At 44.8% G+C, this 15648-nt stretch overlaps 1 long non-coding RNA gene and 5 other non-coding genes across 6 annotated transcripts; all 6 read left to right on the top strand.

Annotated features, from left to right (window-relative positions):
- Nucleotides 1-3859: 3859 nt before the first annotated feature.
- trnal-aag lies at nucleotides 3860-3941 on the top strand. The gene has a single exon. It is a non-coding gene; the product is annotated as a tRNA-Leu (tRNA).
- Nucleotides 3942-4499: 558 nt separating this feature from the next.
- On the top strand, nucleotides 4500-4571 carry trnae-uuc. Its single transcript has one exon. It is a non-coding gene; the product is annotated as a tRNA-Glu (tRNA).
- Nucleotides 4572-5301: 730 nt separating this feature from the next.
- Nucleotides 5302-5383, top strand: trnal-uag. The gene has a single exon. It is a non-coding gene; the product is annotated as a tRNA-Leu (tRNA).
- Nucleotides 5384-9147: 3764 nt separating this feature from the next.
- On the top strand, nucleotides 9148-9219 carry trnae-uuc. Its single transcript has one exon. It is a non-coding gene; the product is annotated as a tRNA-Glu (tRNA).
- A 2489-nt stretch (nucleotides 9220-11708) lies between these two features.
- LOC120439258 lies at nucleotides 11709-12336 on the top strand. The gene is made up of 4 exons (XR_005612500.1): nucleotides 11709-11745; nucleotides 12011-12072; nucleotides 12148-12210; nucleotides 12295-12336. It is a non-coding gene; the product is annotated as an uncharacterized LOC120439258 (long non-coding RNA).
- Nucleotides 12337-14861: 2525 nt separating this feature from the next.
- On the top strand, nucleotides 14862-14943 carry trnal-uag. Its single transcript has one exon. It is a non-coding gene; the product is annotated as a tRNA-Leu (tRNA).
- Nucleotides 14944-15648: the final 705 nt, after the last annotated feature.

Below are 15648 nucleotides of genomic sequence, written 5' to 3'. Positions count from 1 at the left end.
TACATCTTTCACCATCTTACAATGCTGTCATTGCAGCCATTCCTTGACTCTCTGTGAATGGTAATCCTGCCTGTTGATCAGTGGTTATGACAAGTTGCATATCGACAATGATGAAACTGAGCCAAGAGCCCATTGTTAATCAGGGTTGATGAACAGTTTGGGGTATTATGTACATGTACTGTTTATAAAGTTGGGGAGACTTGTTCCACTTTGTATTGCACATTTTCAAGCTCTAATATTTCGCTGCTGTATCGGTAGTGTGGTTGTGTGGTCTACGGATCTGGGTTAAGACTCCAGGCTCCTCATACATGTGGGTTGAAACCCTATTGCTGCAATAAGATTTTAACCAGGGCAGGCAGATGCTATTGTATCCAAAAACATTCAGGCAAGTATTAAACATGTTCTTCTACAACAGTAAGAGCATTACTGAATGTTCTGGGCATCTAGTTTGTGTTGCACCATAAGATGGCGCCGAGTATGGCAGCCTCGTCGCGAGCTCCCCCAAGCAACAGCTCTTTTTTGTGTTTAATTTTACTTTTTCTTTATTTTTTCACGAGTAGCACATGTCTCCTTGTGTACGACCGACAAACCTTACTGGACATAAAAGACGGACTTTCTCATCACTTTCCGGAGTTCAAGTTTTGCAACACGGACCCTCCGTTTGCAGACCCCCATTCATCTCACCTGAGGCGCCTTTGTTCTGGGCCCGTGGAGGCCGCAAACGCCGGCGCAGAGGGAGAAGATCTGGCGTTCTGGTTCGACTGAGACGGCGCACTAACAGACCACCGTTACCCAGCTTATTACTGGCTAATGTGCAGTCTCTGGAGAACAAGCTGTGCGAGCTTCGGGCACGGATCTCATTCCAGCGAGAGATGCGGGACTGCTGCGTGATCTTCCTCACAGAAACCTGGCTATCGGACAAGGTACCGGACTCGGTACAACTACCGGGGTTCTCTGTGCACCGCGCGGACAGGTCACAGGAGCTTACTGGGAAAAGCAGAGGCGGTGGTGTGTGTTTCATGATCAACAACAGCTGGTGTGATTATGCGAACGTGCACCGGTCAAATCCTTCTGCTCACCGGACCTGGAGTACCTGATGGTTAAGTGCCGGCCATTCTGGCTACCGAGGAATTTACAGCAGTGATTATTACGGCTGTTTACATTCCCCACAAGCCGACACTGACCGAGCACTCAGGGGAACTGTACAGCGCGATCAGCAGTGAGGAAACCGCACACCCAGAGGCGGCGTTTATCACGACCGGGGACTTTAATAAGGGTAACCTGAAGAAAGTCTCACCAAAACTCCACCAACACATCCATTTCAACACTCGTGGAGACCGGCTTCTTGACCACTGCTACACCTCTTTCCGGGATGCGTACAAAGCCCTCCCCGCGCCCCATTCGGCCAATCAGATCACCGCTCCATCCTGCTTCTACCCGCCTACAGGCAGAAGCTGAAACAGGAAGCTCCAACCCTGAGGGCGGTGCATCGTTGGTCGGACCAATCGAGTCTACGCTGCGGGACTGTTTTGATCACGCGGACTGGGAAATGTTTCACGTGGCTGCTAATGACATCGATGAATACACAGACTCAGTCTGTGGATTTATCAGAAAATGCGTGGAAGATGTCGTCCCATCCAGAACAGTTAAATCCTTCCCAAATCAAAAACCCTGGATTAGCGGAGATGTTCGCGCGGCGCTAGCGGCACGGAGCACCGCTTTTGCCTCCGCGAACACATCGGACTACAAACACGCACATTACCAACTCCGGAAGACGATCAAAGCAGCCAAACGTGAGTACAGGGACAGGGTGGAGCAACAGTTTGACAACCCTCGGAGTATGTGGCAGGGACTAAACACAATCACAGACTTTAGAGGAAAACCAGCACACCGCAGACCACGGCCTCTCTGTGTGAGGATCTAAACGTATTCTCACGCTAGATTCGACACAGCGAACACCATGAGACCGGACAGTGTGCGCACCGCGGATGACGTCAGTGCGCACACTGTGTCTGAGGAGGATGTGCGGAAGTACTTCAGGAGAGTGAACCCACGCAAAGCTACTGGTCCGGACGGGATTCCGGCCGCGTCCTCAAAGTCATCTTGTGCTCAGCTGGCTGGAGTGTTTACACACATCTTCAACCTTTCCCTCTCTCTGTCTGTAGTCCCAGCCTGCTTCAAAATGGCCACCATCGTCCCTGTACCCAAATCCTCCACCATCTCCTCATTGAGCGACTGGCGACCTGTAGCCCTGACCCCTATCGTGAGCAAATGCTTGAGAAGCTGGTCAGGGACTTCATCTGCTCCGCACTACCACCGACTCACTGGACCCTCTACAGTTCGCATACCGCCACAACAGGTCCACTGATGATGCCATAGCCCTGACACTCCATGCTGCCCTGTCACACCTGGAGAAGAGAGACACGTATGTGAGAATGCTGTTTGTAGATTACAGCTCAGCATTCAATACCATCGTTCCCTCAAAGCTGGACAGGAAACTGCAGGATCTAGGACTGAGCAGCTCCTCTGCAGCTGGATCCTTAACTTCCTGTCTGACAGACGCCAAGTGGTCAGACTGGGCAGCATCACCTCATCCCCATCACACTGAACACTGGTGCTCCACAGGGGTGTGTACTGAGCCCTATCCTGTACTCACTCTACACCTATGACTGCACGGCCACTAACAACTCCAACATCATTGTGAAGTTTGCGGACGACACTACAGTGGTGGGTCTTATCACCAACGGTGATGAGACGGCCCTACAGGGAGGAGGTCAGCGCCTGACCCACTGGTGTCAAGACAACCATCTCACCCTCAACGTCGCAAAGACAAAGGAGTTGATAGTGGACTTCCGGAGGTGCAGAGGAGTACATACCCCATCACCATCAACGGCGCCGCTGTGGAGAGAGTGAGCAGCTTCTGCTTCCTTGGTGTACATCTGGCTGAGGATCTTACGTGGTCAGTACACATAAACAAGACAGTGAAGAAGGCGCAGCAGCGCCTCTTCTTTCTCAGGAGACTGAAAAGATTCGGCATGAGCCCCGCATCCTCAGGACCTTCTATCGCTGTGCCATTGAGAGCATCCTCACCGGATGCATCACCACCTGGTATGGCAACAGCACCGCTTACAACCGCAAAGCTCTCCAGAGAGTAGTGCGGTGTGCTGAACGGATAATTGGAGGTGAGCTTCCTCCCTCCAAGACATCTACAGGAAGCGGTGCCTGAGGAAAGCGGGAGGATCATCAAGGACTCCAGTCACCCCAGCCATAAACTCTTCAGACTACTTCCATCAGGAAGGAGGTTCTGCAGCATCCGGTCCCGAACCAGCAGACTGAGAGACAGCTTTTTCCACCAGGCCATCAGACTGCTGAACACGTCATAGACACCTCACCCTCACTACTGGAACTTCAACATTATGCACTCCATACTGAACATTAATGCCACTGTTTTGCACATACCTACCTCTGTATATTTTATATTTTATATATCTTATTTTATTGTTTACTCTATTTCATTTGTAAAACATGTATATACACACTCACACACACACACACACACACACGTAGAAAAACATATTTAGTACACACATTCAGTAATGTATATACCTTCATATATGGTACATATATTTATTACTTTTTAGATTAACCATTTTTATATTTTGCTTCTTGCACGTTATTGTATTTTGCACAATTCTGTTGCTTGTGAAGCTTGCACACAAGAATTTCACTCGCATGTACTGTACCAGTGTACCTGCACATATGACGTGACAATAAAGGTGATTTGATTTGATGTTGAGTTTGATTTGACTTTTTCAATTTTTACTGTCTAGATTTTTGCGATGAGGTTCTTGGTCGCAATGGTAGCATGACCGAGCGGTCTAAGGTGCTGGATTAAGGCTCCAGTCTTTTCGGAGGCGTGGATTCGAATCCCACTGCTGCCATAGTGTTCTAACGGCAATGTTCTTTTCGTTTTGGCTCCATCCCCTGCCAATAAATTGTAAGGGCTGCAGTGGAAATCAAATCTTTTATAGAATGTCTGTCAAGTCCAAACATGCAGGAATCTCATCCAGAGCAATTCTTCCAAACCATATTAGTCATGGTGCTGTAAAGTCGTTTACAACTTGCATGTATTTCGTGTCTTTTTATTCATGGTGTCATCACTGACTAGTTAGTGGACTTCCCCGCATGCCACTCAAGTGTGCTTCAAGTCCAGTCCACTCCCTTGTAAAGTGCTTTTGATCAGAACCTGCAACCGCTGGAGAACTGATTAAGGTGCTGCTATGTTGGTCTCACCAAGGCTGCAGAGTGACAAGACTGTCCTTGACTTCATGACAGTGGAGTACTCCCATATAGTCTAGCGATGAGAATTCCTGGTTCTCACCCAGGAACACGGCAGTGACAGTGGCGCACTACTTATCCAGTCCCATATAGTCTAGCGATGAGAATTCCTGGTTCTCACCCAGGAACACGGCAGTGACAGTGGCGCACTACTTAACCAGTCCCATATGGTCTAGCGGTTAGGATTCCTGGTTTTCACCCAGGCGGTCCGGGTTCGACTCCCGGTATGGGAACATGTCTTTAATGTGGCCCAAAGCCAATGTGTTCTTTGTGCTAATCCTGGCTGAAGTCAACCATCAGGCAAAGCAACAAACCTCTGGCTAAGCACATGGTATAAAACAGCCAACTGTTCAGATCAGGACTCTACAGTCCAGTACCTTTCAATGATGAAGATGTACACATCCTGGACAAGCAGGGGAGTCTAGGTGGCTGTCTATGTGGAAAGCAAACGGTTTAAAAACCAAGGGAGGGGGAATTAAGGGTTCATCTTTCACCATCTTACAATGCTTGACTCTCTGTGAATGGTAATCCTGCCTGTTGATCAGTGGTTATGACAAGTTGCATATCGACAATGATGAAACTGAGCCAAGAGCCCATTGTTAATCAGGGTTGATGAACAGTTTGGGGTATTATGTACATGTACTGTTTATAAAGTTGGGGAGACTTGTTCCACTTTGTATTGCACATTTTCAAGCTCTAATATTTCGCTGCTGTATCGGTAGTGTGGTTGTGTCGTCTACGGATCTGGGTGAAGAGTCCAGTCTCCTCACACATGTGGGTTGAAATCCCATTGCTGCAATAAGATTTTAACCAGAATAGGCAGATATTTTTGTATCCAAAAAGTATTAAACATGTTTTTCTACAACAGTAAGAGCATTACTGAATGTTCTGGGGTTCTATTTTGTGTTGCACTTTTTCAATTTTTACTGTCTAGATTTTTGCAATGAGCTTCTTACTGCAAATGGTAGCATGACCGAGCGGTCTAAGGTGCTGGATTTAGGCTCCAGTCTCTTCGGGGGCGTGGGTCCGAATCCCACTGCTGCCATAGTCTTCAGGTTCTTTTTGTGTTTGTCCCATGCCTTACCAATAAATTCTACGGGCTGCAGTGGAAATCAAATCTGTTACAGAATGTCTGTCAAGTGCAAACATGCAGGAATGTCATCAAGGGCAATTCTTCCAAACCACATTAGTCAGGGTGCTGTTAAGTGTTGTGGAAGTTGTCCATTCAATAAAGCCTGCAGACAAGCGGTGATCGGTAGCTAGCATTCTTTAATAAAAACAAGAACAGACACCAAGCTTGGTGAGGGAATGCATCATTGCGGGGCAAACAATGGGCAGAGTCCCTAACTGAGCCTAGCATGGCCTTCAGTTAAATACCTCTTACAGGAACAAAAGGCAGTACACAGCTGTTTTCACACCTTTGGTCCCCCCCACCCCCAAAGAAAGTTTCACACTCCTTTGCTACCTCTTACAGTGGAGAAAGAGACAAAGACTCCCCCCACTCTGGGTCCTTTGTGTGTGAATGCTTCCTCCAACTTCCTGACATACCATCTGTTACCAGTATGAGTGTGAGAGACATGCTAAACTCCAGCGGCACCAAGGTATTATACAATAAAATAATGTGATTATACATAAATAAAAGAAATTCTTCTGCAAAAGTCATTTATAACGTGCAGATGTTTCATGTCTTTTTATTAACAGTCTCATCACTGACTGGTTAGTGGACTTCCCCGCATGCCACTCAAGTGTGCTTCAAGCCCACTGCATTGTAAGGTGTTAGGTTGTGTGGTCTACGGATCTGGGTTCAGACTCCAGGCTCCTCATACATGTGGGTTGAAACCCTATTGCTGCAATAAGATTTGACTTACAATTGTGGGACGGAAGTGACGGACAAGGTAAGCGACACAAGGTAAGCGACACATGCTGTAACTGACGTCAGACGCCGGAGATTTTGGCGAAAAATTTAAGCGAATGGTAGTTTAGAACTGAACAAAGTTTCTTTAAGCTTTAGCATTACCAAATATAATAATCAATTGTCACATAACTAACAACATCTGTCCTATCATCCCTAACACCCTGGAGGACAACGGGGAGAGTTTAGACGCTCTCCAAGATTACATCGACCGCTGTTTCCAAGATTTAGTCATGAAGAAGGCCCAGAGTGCATCTTCCCCGGCCAAAATTGAGACACCGTCATCGAAGAGATGTCGCCCGGCAGACTCCCCGGCACAACATCGCCTGCCGGCAAAGACATTGCAGACATCCTGGAGTCAATCGACCAACGATTGTCCAGTTTCGATCGCGAGGCTGTCCCTGGTGGAGATTTTACACCGGAATTTAAATCTCTGCGAGAATCCCTGAGTTCAGCCAGCAGCAAGTGGAAACACTTGCCGCTGAAAATGCCACGCTACGGGAGTCGGTCAAATCTCTCACCGATAACGTGACCCAGCTAAACACTGAAAATAAAAAAATAAAAGAGTCAGTTATCGATCTACAAGCCCGTAGCATGCGTGACAACCTTGTATTTTCCGGTATTCCAGAATCTGCCGGAGAGGATGCAGAGGCAACGGTGAAAAGCTTCATTAAAATCCACCTGAAGCTGCCGGAGGACACCGTAAAGAACATTGCCTTCGATAGAGTGCATCGCTTGGGGGCGTGAGGACGCCGGCCGGGAGACCACGTCCTATTGTGGCCAAATTTGGCCACTTCAAACAAAAAGGAACAGGTGAAAAGCGGAGGGAGGGAATTAAAAGGAACGGACTTCAGCGTGAGCGACCAGTTCCCCAAAGAGATCCTGGAACGACGCGGGGTCCTGTTCCCAATCCGACGCAGCTTCATCCAGAAGGGCTCCCGCGCTGTCATCGCTGTGGACCGGCTGTATGTGGACGGACAGCTCCACCGCGACCCCGACATCACTCCGTGGCTGTATTAACTTCACACCAGATAAGAATCCGCTACACCCTTTCCCTATCCACTCACACTAACTTGCATTAACTTAACATTAACATCTGTTTAACTTACCAGTATCAAATCGGCTCATCTTAATTTCATAGCAGAATTAACACCGTCACTCTCCGTCAACGGTATGATTGGAATGTTTCCGGGTTTGTTTGGGGTTTTTTTGTTTGTTTTTTTTTTGCTATTGTTTTTCTCTCCTTCTCGTTTTTTTTTCTCTCTTTTTTCCCCCTCCTGTTTTTATGCTGCTCACCCTTGTACTTGGTTTCTTTCTTTATTTCTTTCACTGCTTCGATCACCTGCTTCCAGACTCATCCACAAACTTTATTTCGACACATATGCACAGCACGATCACGCACAATCATGCGCTCAACGGCAGCACATTTACATCAGACAGACAGCGCACACAGTATAGGATACACACACTTAAGTCAAGCGTACTACTCATATTAGTAAATATGCACACACATAATCAGACTCAGGGAGCATCTCGCCACACATTTTTTCTCTCTCTCCTCTTTATTTATGAACTGGTGATGTATTCTCTCCACCTGTCTAAGCGACACACACAGAATACACCCCTAGTTATACACAGATATCTATGGGTGCACTAAGATTCGTTACATGGAATGTAAATGGAGCTGGCTCCAGAGAAAAGAGGTTAAAAATATCTAACCAACTCAAAAAACTACAGGCAGATGTTGTCCTTTTACAAGAGACCCACAGACCTCTTAAAGGTTTGAATAAACTTAAAACACCTGAGTTTCCTAATGTGTTCTCAGCTTGTTATAATTCTAGACAAAGGGGAGTAGCAATTTTAATACATAAAAATATTAATTTCACAGTACTCGATACAGTTATAGATCCAGAGGGCAGATTCTTAATCATTAAACTATCTATATGTGATAAAAAGCTATGTATTGTAAGTGTATATGGTCCAAATGTTGATGATCCCTCATTTTTCACAGTTTTTCAGTGCACTCTCTGAACACTTAGATGGCACACTTGTTCTTGGGGAGACCTCAACCTTGGACTAAATGAAGAAATGGATAGGCTCAATACAGCAGGAACTCAGCGTAATTGGCAGTCCACAAATATAATCAAACAGTATATGAGCGACTTTGGTCTTTGCGATGCATGGCGCTCCCTTCACCCCACCAGTAAGGAATATTCTTTCTTTTCACATGTTCATCACTCCTACTCTCGTCTGGATTATTTTTTGGTCAGCAGCTCACTGCTGAGTGACATTTCAGACACTGAGATTCATCCTATAGCTGTCAGTGATCATGCTCCTGTATCTTTAACACTAATGCACAAGAATAATACTACGCCAAGTAAAAACTGGAGATTTAATACTTCACTGCTTAAAGATGAAGACTTTATTAAATATTTTAAAAAAGAGTGGACTTCATATTTAGACTTTAATGACACTCCCGGAACATCAGCTTCTGTTTTATGGGAAGCAGGGAAAGCTGCTAGCGGTTAGGATTCCCGGTTCTCACCCAGGAGCACGGCAGTGACAGTGGCGCACTACTTATCCAGTCCCATATGGTCTAGCGGTTAGGATTCCTGGTTCTCACCCAGGAGCACGGCAGTGACAGTGGCGCACTACTTATCCAGTCCCATATGGTCTAGCGGTTAGGATTCCTGGTTCTCACCCAGGAGCACGGCAGTGACAGTGGCGCACTACTTATCCAGTCCCATATGGTCTAGCGGTTAGGATTCCTGGTTCTCACCCAGGAGCACGGCAGTGACAGTGGCGCACTACTTATCCAGTCCCATATGGTCTAGCGGTTAGGATTCCCGGTTCTCACCCAGGAGCACGGCAGTGACAGTGGCGCACTACTTATCCAGTCCCATATGGTCTAGCGGTTAGGATTCCTGGTTTTCACCCAGGCGGCCCGGGTTCAACTCCCGGTATGGGAACATGTCTTTAATGTGGCCCCAAGCCAATGTGTTCTTTGTGTTAATCCTGGCTGAAGTCAACCATCAGGCAAAGCAACAAACCTCTGGCTAAGCACATGGTATAAAACAGCTAACTGTTCAGATCTGGGCCCTGTTTCAGAAAGCCGGTTTAGTGCAAACTCTGAGTAAGTATACCCTGAGTTAACGAAAACTCTGGGTTTTCGGTTTCACAAAGCGAGTTTAGATTAATTCTGAGAGAGTTACTATGACGACACACTCCGTGAAGCTAACCTGCCCCCTAGCAGGTTTACTTCAACTAACCCTGAACTTCTCTGCCTCTTTGTCGGAAACCTGACTGTAGGAAGTGTCAGACATGGTGCCCCTTACTTGAAGAGCCAGTAGATGTTGAAGCCCAAATTCTCCGCAGAGCTCTCCACCGGGAGAGAGTGATTAGAGCGCGTTTGGACATTTTATCATTTCCTGATGATTTCCTGTGTGAACGTTACCGTTTTTCAGCACAATCGATAATTTATTTGAATAACATCCTCAGGCCTTATATTGTGCATGTGACACATCGCGGACATTCTCTCAGTTCTGTACATATTATTTGTATTGCACTTCGTTTTTTTTTGCAACGGGAGCTTTCTGTATAATATTGGTGACGCTGAGCACGCTTCCAAGGCTACCGTCTGTCGGGCAGTCAGGAATGTTACAGTTGCACTGAAACGTCTCCTGTACTCGTTTGTGGTGTTCCCGGTCATAGACCCACAAGATTTATCAAAGAGGATTCCACAAAATTGCAGGTATCAGGATGAACAAAACTTAATTCATGATGTGGTGATACTTGAACTACTACTTAGATTTTACATTTATTTTCAGGGTTCCCAGGCGTGATTGGCTGTATAGATGGCACTCACATTCCATTCTGCTGCTTGAAGTGTTCCATTTCAAAAAGCATTTTTTATTTTCTTGATCAATCAGGTCTTGTACAGCTGCTTTACAGGGAGCTATTGAAACACAGAAAATAGCATTGACATTCATAGTACATGCCTACTTAGGTTGGTTGTAAATCAGTGCTGAACATCTTACTGAGGAAAGGTTTGTTGGAGAAGTGGCTGGACCCTCTTCCTCTACATTTTTATATTTCATTTTACTTGCTGCCAGGAACGTTTGGGGCCTGTTGGGTTGCACATGCGCTCACATCACATCACAAAATAAAATGTATAAAATAAAATGAAATATAATAAAATAACGTGTTAAATGGGTGGAAATCCTAGATCAATTTTTAAATTAACACTCACGCATTGACTCTGTCGGCTATGTATTGCCATGCATGCTCCCTTTCTTTTGCAGCTGAGGCTGTGTTACTTTTTTCATAAAATTTGCATGTTATCGGCATATGCTGCCATCAAATTTCGGCCTCAAGCGCTGTAAAATACATTGACCGCGCCTTCTTTCCCTCCGTCTCCATGGTGACTCGCTTAATCTGTGCTCCACTAATCAGGGCTTTATCGCGCGTGCTTAACTTGGGGTTAAAGCAACTCCGCGTTGATTGAACTAATTGTTATCAGCCTTTCTGAAACCGAATATTCCGAGTTGGCCAGTTCGGGGTTACTCAACCCTGAGTATCATTTTTAACTCTGAGTTTTCTAAACCGGCTTTCTGAAACAGGGCCCTGGGCCCTGTTTCAGCTGTCCAACTCGGAATATTCGGTTTCAGAAAGGCTGATAACAATTAGTTCAATCAACACGGAGTTGCTTTTTAACCCCAAGTTAAGCGCCACAAGACGAGGATACATAAAGCCCTGATTAGTGGAGCACAGATTAAGCGAGGCACCATGGAGACGGAGGGAAAGAAGGTGCGGTCAATGTATTTTACAGCGCTTTGAGGCCGAAATTCTGATGGCAGCATATGCCGACAACATGCAAATTTTATGAAAAAAGTAACACAGCCTCAGCTGCAAAAGAAAGGGAGCATGCATGGCAAAACATAGCCGACAGAGTCAATACGTGAGTGTTAATTTAAACATTGATCTAGGGATTTCCACCCATTTAACATGTTATTTTATTATATTTAATTTTAGTGTTTATTTCATACATTTTATTTTGTGATGTGATGTGAGCGCAGGTGCAACCCAACAGGCCCCAAACGTTCCTGGCAGCAAGTAAAAATGAAATATAAAAATATAGTCCAAACAGGTAAGGTGTAATTGTATTATGAGCCATAGTGCTTGGTCTGTTTGTCCTATGTAAATCAATTGCAGTTAGAGGCTACATTAATTTTCTTTCTGTAAGCACTTATTGAAATTATCTGAGCACATTACAAGTACATATTTGCTTACTCTGTATGCTCAAATGTGACCCGTTATAGCCAACAGAAAAAAAGCGGAGGCCCGAAAAACAGGTGGGGGTCCTCCACCACCACCACTCACAGAGGCTGAGCAGTTGGCCCTCAGCCAAAACAGTGGGCGCCCTGTGGCTGAAGGCATCTCTGCGGGGACATCCTCTGACTCAATAACCCCGCAAGACACAAGTGCCTACATAAGAGGTAAATTCAAAATAATACATGATGTGCATACATCCTTTCTTCACAGTCACCTTTGCAGTGCTACTCATTAATTTGATAAACTCTTTACCATAATGAATTATTTTGTAGTGAAGTTATTTTCATACTGATTTTGCCTTCCCTCAGTCTTGGTTGTCTTTGAGAGCATAATGACAATGAAGTGTAAGGTGATTGGTATATGTTTGTTAATTGCCATTTGGTCCCTTGTAAGTTATAAGTGACCTGTATAAACCTCATATTCTATCAGTTGATGGTGATGGTGTACTGCATCTGGTGCAGCCTCCTGTTGAGCCAGACCAACATGCAGTTGTGAGTACTCTTAATACTCCACAGATCATATGAGTTTACAGTAGAACAGCAATGTTGTTAATTTCATTACTACAGGAAAATAATGAAGAAACATTGACAGCTGTTACAGAGGAGGAAGCAACAGAGACACTTTATGAGGTTTACATCTTACAATGGTAAATATAACAATTGAATAAAATGTGGTACTATAATAAAACCATGGACTTTCTATTTCTCTAACAGAGTGATGATGGAAATGCAGAGGAAGAGGGTCCAGCCACTTCTGCAACAAACCTTTCCTCAGTAAGATGTTCAGCACTGATTTACAACCAACCTAAGTAGGCATGTACTATGAATGTCAATGCTATTATCTGTGTTTCAATAGCTCCCTGTAAAGCAGCTGTATAAGAAATATTTGATCAAGAAAATAGAAAAATGCAACTTGGAAATGGAACACTTCAAGCAGCAGATCCAAAAGACCAAGATTGAGATTTTACTGCTGGAACATCAGTTAAGGGTGGGTGAAATGGTCAGAGATGGACGAATTATTTCAGTGTTTGAACAACATAATAATATACTTATTAATACTTTGTGTACAGGAAATACAGGCGACCAATAAAGCCAGTTGAACAAAAAATCTGTTTATTCTTCTTTCAACATGTTGAGGTGATGGGTCAAAGGAAATGATTGTGACATATGGTGTCTCTGACTGCTCTTCCATCTTGTATGTCCGTGGGAGGGTCAGGATGTTCATGGTTTGGATCACTGCTGATGTTTGGTTCAGAAGGACAGTGTTCTCCTCTAATTGTGGCAATGTTGTGAAGAATCACACATGCCACAATAATGTCACATGCCCTTTCTGGGGTGACCCTGAGTCTTTGAAGGCACTGGAACCGGGCCTTAAGCATTCCGATAGTCATTTCAACTCTGGCTCTTGTCCTGCAATGAGCCAGATTATATCGCTGCTGTGGGCCCGGTTCAGGGTCAGGGTAAGGGGTAAGGAAATAGGGTAAACATGGATACCCCCTATCACCAAGCAAGTAGCCAGTGAACTCTCCTAAGACAGAAGGATACACTTCAGTTCAAATGTCCCTGTAGCAATTGGTCTTTATATATTTTAAAGTATTTTCAATTCACCATGTCCAAATTTTGTGCTCAGTGTATATTCACGAAAAATTCGTGAGTCATGAACAGAGCCTGGCCACTTGGCTTCCACATTTGTGATAATGTTGGCAGCATCACATATGATCTTCACAGTGCAGAGAACACAAATTAGCATCCATTACTATAATGAAATAATTTGTTAGTTTGAAATGCTACAGGGAACTATGTACCTGTACATTAATGCTGTGGAAAGACTTCCTGTTCACATAGTCTCCTTCATTTACTGAAGGAGCAATGATTGGAATGTGAGTGCCATCTATACAGCCAATCACGCCTGGGAACCCTGAAAATAAATGTAAAATCTAAGTAGTAGTTCAAGTATCACCACATCATGAATTAGGTTTTGTTCATCCTGATACCTGCAATTTTGTGGAATCCCTCTTTGATAAATCTTGTGGATCTATGACCGGGGAACACCACAAACGAGTACAGGAGACGTTTCAGTGCAACTGTAACATTCCTGACTGCCCGACAGACGGTAGCCTTGGAAACGTGCTCAGCGTCACCAATATTATACAGAAAGCTCCCGTTTGCAAAAAAACGAAGTGCAATACAAATAATATGTAGAGAACTGAGAGAATGTCCGCGATGTGTCACATGAGCAATATAAGGCCTGAGGATGTTATTCAAATAAATTATAGATTGTGCTGAAAACGGTAACATTCACACGGAAAATCATCAGGACATGATAAAATGTCCAAACGCCGCTCTAATCACTCTCTCCCGGCGGAGAGCTCTGCGGAGAATTTGGGCTTCAACATCTACTGGCTCTTCAAGGAAGGGGCACGCCTTGTCTGACACTTCCTACAGTCAGGTTTCCGACAAAGAGGCGGAGACAGTCAGGGTTAGTTGAAGTAAACCTGCTAGGGGGCAGGTTAGCTTCACGGAGTGTGTCGTCATAGTAACTCACTCAGAATTAATCTAAACTCGCTTTGTGAAACCGAAAACCCAGAGTTTTCGTTAACTCAGGGTATACTTACTCAGAGTTTGCACTAAACCGGCTTTCTGAAACAGGGCCCAGGACTCTACAGTCCAGTAACTTTCAATGATGAAGATGTACACATCCTGGACAAGCGGGGTAGTCAAGGTGGCTGTCTATGTGGAAAGCAAATGACCATCTTTAAACCAAGGGAGGGGGAATTAAGGGTACATCTTTCACCATCTTACAATGCTGTCATTGCAGCCATTCCTTGACTCTCTGTGAATGGTAATCCTGCCTGTTGATCAGTGGTTATGACAAGTTGCATATTGACAATGATGAAACTGAGCCAAGAGCCCATTGTTAATCAGGGTTGATGAACAGTTTGGGTTATTATGTACATGTACTGTTTACAAAGTTGGGGAGACTTGTTCCACTTTGTATTGCACATTTTCAAGCTCTAATATTTCGCTGCTGTATCGGTAGTGTGGTTGTGTCGTCTACGGATCTGGGTGAAGAGTCCAGTCTCCTCACACATGTGGGTTGAAATCCCATTGCTGCAATAAGATTTTAACCAGAATAGGCAGATGTCGTTGTATCCAAAAAGTATTAAACATGTTTTTCTACAACAGTAAGAGCATTACTGAATGTTCTGGGCATCGAGTTTGTGTTGCACTTTTTCAATTTTTACTGTCTAGATTTTTGCAATGAGCTTCTTACTCGCAATGGTAGCATGACCGAGCGGTCTAAGGTGCTGGATTTAGGCTCCAGTCTCTTCGGGGGCGTGGGTCCGAATCCCACTGCTGCCATAGTCTTCAGGTTCTTTTTGTGTTTGTCCCATGCCTTACCAATAAATTCTACGGGCTGCAGTGGAAATCAAATCTGTTACAGAATGTCTGTCAAGTGCAAACATGCAGGAATGTCATCAAGAGCAATTCTTCCAAACCACGTTAGTCAGGGTGCTGTTAAGTGTTGTGGAAGTTGTCCATTCAATAAAGCCTGCAGACAAGCGGTGATCGGTAGCTAGCATTCTTTAATAAAAACAAGAACAGACACCAAGCTTGGTGAGGGAATGCATCATTATGGGCAAACAATGGGCAGAGTCCCTAACTGAGCCTAGCATGGCCTTCAGTTAAATACCTCTTACAGGAACAAAAGGCAGTACACAGCTGTTTTCACACCTTTGGTCCCCCACCCCAAAGAAAGTTTCACACTCCTTGCTACCTCTTACAGTGGAGAAAGAGACAAAGACTCCCCCACTCTGGGTCCTTTGTGTGTGAATGCTTCCTCCAACTTCCTGACATACCATCTGTTACCAGTATGAGTGTGAGAGACATGCTAAACTCCAGCGGCACCAAGGTATTATACAATAAAATAATGTGATTATACATAAATAAAAGAAATTCTTCTGCAAAAGTCATTTATAACGTGCAGATGTTTCATGTCTTTTATTAACAGTCTCATCACTGACTGGTTAGTGGACTTCCCGCATGCCACTCAAGTGTGCTTCAAGT

Source organism: Oreochromis aureus, linkage group 3 (genome assembly GCF_013358895.1).
Source record: "Oreochromis aureus strain Israel breed Guangdong linkage group 3, ZZ_aureus, whole genome shotgun sequence".
Lineage (NCBI taxonomy): Eukaryota > Metazoa > Chordata > Actinopteri > Cichliformes > Cichlidae > Oreochromis > Oreochromis aureus.
The sequence above is the reverse complement of the archived record's forward strand: the minus strand, read 5'-3'. Positions and strand labels throughout refer to the sequence as shown.